The sequence below is a fragment of the Solanum pennellii genome, chromosome 1, assembly GCF_001406875.1.
Source record: "Solanum pennellii chromosome 1, SPENNV200".
NCBI lineage: Eukaryota > Viridiplantae > Streptophyta > Magnoliopsida > Solanales > Solanaceae > Solanum > Solanum pennellii.
Genome location: NC_028637.1, coordinates 5,645,660 through 5,651,738, shown reverse-complemented (window position 1 = coordinate 5,651,738; position 6,079 = coordinate 5,645,660). Strand labels below are relative to the sequence as shown.

The 6,079-nt window shown below is 29.5% G+C and overlaps 1 non-coding gene across 1 annotated transcript; it reads left to right on the top strand.

Moving 5' to 3' along the window:
• The first annotated feature begins 877 nt into the window (after positions 1-877).
• TRNAE-CUC lies at positions 878-950 on the top strand. Its single transcript has one exon. It is a non-coding gene; the product is annotated as a tRNA-Glu (tRNA).
• Positions 951-6,079: the final 5,129 nt, after the last annotated feature.

Here is a 6,079-nt window from a genome sequence, read left to right as displayed (position 1 = left end):
TATTGGGTGAATTGGGATAGACTGAGTTTAAGATGAGTAAATATGGTCATATTTTTGCATTTAGGAAATGACCCCATGGATTGCAAATTTAGCTAAATGAATTAAGAATTTAGCCTAAATTGAATTTAATCAGTTCAACCAAAAATAGAGGAAGTAATATTAATTAATGAGCTCCCTAATCTTAATAAAATAAAATAATTAATAAAATTATAAACTTGCTATATATATTACATAAAAAATAATAATTAAGATGACGAAATTATTTTAAAATATTTTGAAAACTAGATTATATCAGATTATTTGAAATTGAAGAATTTTGATAGCTAATCGTATTGGAAAGGTCTAAAATTAATATAACACCAATAATTACTTAAAGATTATTTGTGAAAATTAATATGTTTAAGGTGGAAATAAATTGATGTGTTTTTTTAACAAATAAAGCAATGAAAATATTATTTATTTCTTATGATTGCGCAAAGCTTGGCCTATTAATATAGTGTAAAAGTAGAAAATTGAAAAGTTTTCCTCCGTCCACTATTGTTTGTCATAGTTTCTAATATTTGACAAACTATACAAATTTTGACTATGTTTTTAAGATGTATTTCTTCATCATATTGATATGCAAAAAGTTACTTTTCATATAGTTTTTGATTTTCTAAAATTTTTTATTTAAAACATCGAATTAATATAATATAATTTAACTTTAAAAATTAATCAAATTGACTTTCGAAACACATAACATGAAAAACATAAAAAAACGGAGGGAGTGTATATTGTGATAACATACACATCCCAACAAATGCGAACATTCGTTGAATTAATTTTTGTCACGTGGGAACATCAATTATTAAAAAAAAGAACTATTGTAATGTATCAATCCGTTGTAGTCTAGTTGGTTAGGATACTCGGCTCTCACCCGAGAGACCCGGGTTCAAGTCCCGGCATCGGAATTTTTTTCGAATTTAAAAAAAGAATCCCGTTTCTAAGATATAATGCACTTTCAAATGGTGAAAATAAAATAGCCAATTTTATCTTTTTTTTAAAATAATTTTTTTGTGATTTGAGTTTCGTAAAGTTAGACACATTTGTTCTATCAATATTCCACTTTAAAAACAATAATCATATATTTTTATCATATAAAATCAATGCATCAAAAAGAAGAAGAAAAACTCGATTATTTATATTTGATACTGACAAATGTTGAAATCGTTCATGGTAAAATCACTAGGTTAAAATAAATAACATTCAACCCACTTGTCAAATGAACACTCTTTATGAAATTTTTGGCTCCACCACTGTTTGTAATATGTCACTATTAAATTATCACTATTTTTCTTTCAAAAATTCCCGCTTAAAAAATGTTTGTATGACTATTTTTATAGATATTTTGTTTAAATTGTTGAGGAAATAAAAAATAATAGTGTTTTCCTATTGAGGTGATTCGATGATGCAAAATGAATGATAAAGCATATTTTATGATAAATTTTTAATTGATTTACGGTGAAACACCTCTATTTGTATCAGTGTGTTGAGTTGTGTCCAAAGTCTGCCAAAAGATTATGGAAAAGTCTACCTCTCTGGCTATTGTCTCAATACCATTGCTAATGAAACAACAAGTCATCTACTATATATGTTTAGCTGAAGCTAAATAATGAGCTATCAAACGGAACTAACTTCCCCTGATGAACCCACCGTGCATGAAAGCAGCAAGGAGTGTGCTAGAGATCGAATCAAAAACATTGGTGAACGCAAATTTATATCAAAGGGGTACAACATATATATATATATATTAAAAAAAAGCTTATAATTTTATATAATGTGTTTTTTTTAACAAAAGGAGTTAGGATGAATCCCCTTCCGCCCCTTGTGATAAGTGAAGGGAAGAAAATGATATGAGAGACATAGGGAAGATTCAATTAGCACAACAAACACAACTTTGACTCCGATAAAATTGATCTTCATTTCTAGGTTGAGTCTCAAACTCTGACTCCAAAAACCCAAAACTAGACGGAGATGCCCATTTTGAGCTCTTTTAAACGAATGTTCCCTCTAAATTTGCGTACAAATCAAGAATTTATGATTATGTAGATAGAGTGTATGAATATGTAGATAGAGTGTGAACTAAAGTTATTAAATTCACCTTAATTTGTAAGTTAATCCCTTGTATGCATAGATCACGTGAGTAGGGATACAACTCCGTGACCGATTGTTGGACTGAATAGGTGGTGGTATCACACCCTTCTCAAAGGAACAACATGTGACACTACGATCGTCCCTGAAGGAGGACTTTGCAATATGTCACTAGTCACTACTAAAATATCACTATTTTTCAATTGATATTTCCCACTCAAAAATATTCAGTGGTTGTTCTCAAAAAAGGCTCGTGTCATTAAACTTTGGGAAAAGACTCATCTGTGTCATTGCGTTTAAAGTTTGACTTATCTATGTCATCTTCGTTCGAGAAAAGGCTCACTCATGCCATTATTTATTAATTAAAAAAGTTTCAATTTCGCAAACTCACTTTTTACAGATGATCAATTACAATTCGGCCATGTCTTTGATTAAATCATTTTTAAAACAATAAATTTGTCAAATGCATCGAACATTGTGAAAAAAACTCATCTATGTCACCCATTAAAAGTTTGACTCATCTATGTTATTTTAGTCAACAAATAACGACATGAATGAGTCTTTTCTCAAACGAAAATGACATGAATGTACCAAACGTTGAACATATGACTTAAATGAGTTTTTTCTAAAAGTTGCATATTTAAACCTTTTCCCAATTTTTTTTTTTGGTTGAACGAGCGATAAAAAGAGATAGTAATGTTTTCACACACAGAAAAAAAAGGAAGCTTTCTAGTATTTTACTGAGACTCTGGTTCTCATCGTGTGTTTTCTCAATGAGCTAGTTCAAAGGGATATAGGTTCAAGTCTGCCATTATAAGCAAATTCTAGTCTTTGGATTGATCAATGAACTTCCCTTTTAACTTCAAGAAAACTAAAACCTGAGTCTATTGTGGATTGACTTTTCTTATTGCGAAGATCTCATTAAAATATAATGATGAGAACAATGATCTCACTGAAATGCATTTTAAATTGATGGCAAAAAAAAAAATGAGTTCAAGTGAGTTTGATTTGATGATGAGAGAAGATGAACTTATATTTTATTGGGTTAAAAGGTTTGGTTAAGAGAAATGGAGATTTTAACGGGTGGGGTTTTTAGGTGCAGCGGATGGGTATTTTGTGATCTTTCTAATTAGTTTAATTAATTGTTAGGATAGTCAATAAGATTGTAACACATCATTAATAAAGTTGTTAATTGGAGTCTCATTTAGGCCACTAATGATAAGGGCCAAAAAAGAGCTAAAAAGATTGACGTCAGGGGCATTTTAGGCCCGATAGGTAAATGAAGAATAATTTTGTACCAATTTACATAGTTGAGGGGTATTTTAGACCCTTCTTCGTTATTTAAATAATAAAAAATATTCTGGTCATTTTAATTTAATTTAATTATTTAAATAAATAATTAAAACAAATTTTGTCCAAAAAATAATCTCTCATTTTCCAAAGTCAAAGCCGAGCGATGACGACGGCGTGAGGGGTCCCTCTGGTCCCCTCCTTCAATATCATGATTGGATCGACCAGGCCAGATCATGAGTGAATAGAAAAAAAATGTACATAGTTGGTCCAGCGATGACGACGGCGTGAGGGGTCCCTCTTTCTAAACCTTTTAACAACTAGTAAAAGTATTTCTCTATTTAAACACTTTAATTTTTCATTCCACCACTAATGAAAGAGAAATATTTTTTCTTACTAAAACATAAGAGAACCTTTTAAATTCCTGTTTACATCTTTTCTTTAATTCTCATTAATTCTTATCATATACCCAACATTTCACGCGTGGAAGCTATGTATATACCGAATCCTAAAAAAATCTTGAACTAGTTCACATAATTACTTTATAGCAACTAACAGATTAGTAAGATGATCATTGTGATAATTTATCCTTTTTGTATCCTTGGGAGTATCTTATTAGGATGTTAATGTTAATATGTTATTTTAATCATTTAAAAAATTAAAATAAGAGGCTCGAACTATTTTTTTCTTGAACTCTTTTTCAAATTCAATAAATATTGATCGATGGTATAGTCGACATTGTAAATTTATAGACTTCAACATTTTCAGTAGTAAATGTATAAGATATTTGCCTTACTATGTAACTTTTTAAAGGAAAAATTATGCGGTTAAGCAAATTTATATTATTTAATTACTCATCATAGATATAGTTTGCTATATTTACCACGCTCGACTAATATTATACATTAATTACGTGGGCTCAATTCAAGTTTGTATAATTAGTCACATTTTGTATATGTATAATTAGCCAGAATATATACAAATACATATGTATAATATACAACCGATATACATATACATTTCACCTCTCTCCCACTCTCTGCCCTCTCTCGCTTGCCTCTCTCCTTCCTCTCTCAATCTTGCTCACCTCTCTCCTCCCTCTCCCAATCTCACTCGCCTTCTCATCTCTCTCCCAGTCTCGCTTGTCATATTCAATATATATATGTACAATATATAATTATCTAACCGATATACGTATAGAATTTAACTCTCTCCCAGTCTGACTCGCCTCTCTTCTCTCTCTCCCAGTCTCGCTCGGCTCTCTACTCCCTATAACATGTAGCTACGAATTGTAATTATCAAATTATATCTATTGAGAGTAATTAGACTATTTTGAGTGGTTATATGTAAAAGATTCTCTTTTAAATAGGCAATAACATATTTTAGGTATGTAGTTGACAAATTCATTATAATTTATACATTTTTGAAAAAATTACCTAACGACACACCATTTATTATAATATGTTCTTCTTTTTCCTACCATTTCAAAAAGTATAAAAAATCTCTCATTTGCTCCCACCATTTCCTTTTTCGGATACATTAATTTGAAATCTCATGTCCATGATTCTTTTTTCCTTTTTAACGCCACAAATCTCTCCACAGTTACCTCCATTAATTCGTTTTTGATTTTCAAATCATTTATCTTTCCAATTAATGAATGTTGATCTAAAAAATATTATCTCATTTTTTAGGTCAGTTTATCAAATTTATACTCTCTCCGTTTCAAAAAGAATACCTCCTTTTCTTTTTAATTAGTCTGTTTCAAAAAAATGTCCTCTTTCTTTATTTGGTAACAATTTTTCACGTGGCATGTCTAAGGTCATAAGATTAAAGTGCAATTTTGTACATTTTACATAACTTTAATTTAGGACCACATGATCAAAAGTCTTCTTAATTTTTTTTTAACTCCATGCTAAGTCAAACTAGACCTTTTTTGTGAAACAGAAGGAGCACACCAAATAAGTCTGCTTTTAAATGGATGTCCCAAATTTGGATTTGTGATTCAGTTACTAACCTTATAAACTTGATATAGTATAATACTATGAATTTGCCTCCTTTTATGTGATGCGTTATCAGACGGATCATATTTTCTTATGTAAGAAAATCAATTATCTGTCAAATATCTCTATAATTAGTTATTCAAATAAGAATTTGATTTGGAAAAGATCTACTCTAATTGTAATCCATAAATAATAAGTTGACTGAACAAATATGAATAAGAATAGTATCAAATTATTGCAAAGAAAGGAAATCTTTGGATATGAAAATGGGAAGAAAACTTTGAGTCTTCTGTATTTTAATTAATTTCAACTATATGGATCTTTAATCTTGATACATAAATTATAATATTCTATAACTGAAGAACTATGTATAAGATCCAATAATAGGTATAACATATAAGTGCCAATCGTTTACTATCAGATACATACACATAAAATTATTCAACTACAAGGTCATGTGTTGTATATATTACTCAATAAATATACTTGATACATAAATTTTAATGTTTTGTAGATAAAACACTGTGCCAAATTAAGTATCAAATTTATTCAATCATACACATAAACTATTCTAAATAGTTTTAGTTAGTCGTTGATACATTTGAGACATGACCAATGCAGTGTGCTCGATAGCTTGATTTTTGATTCATTCATGTATA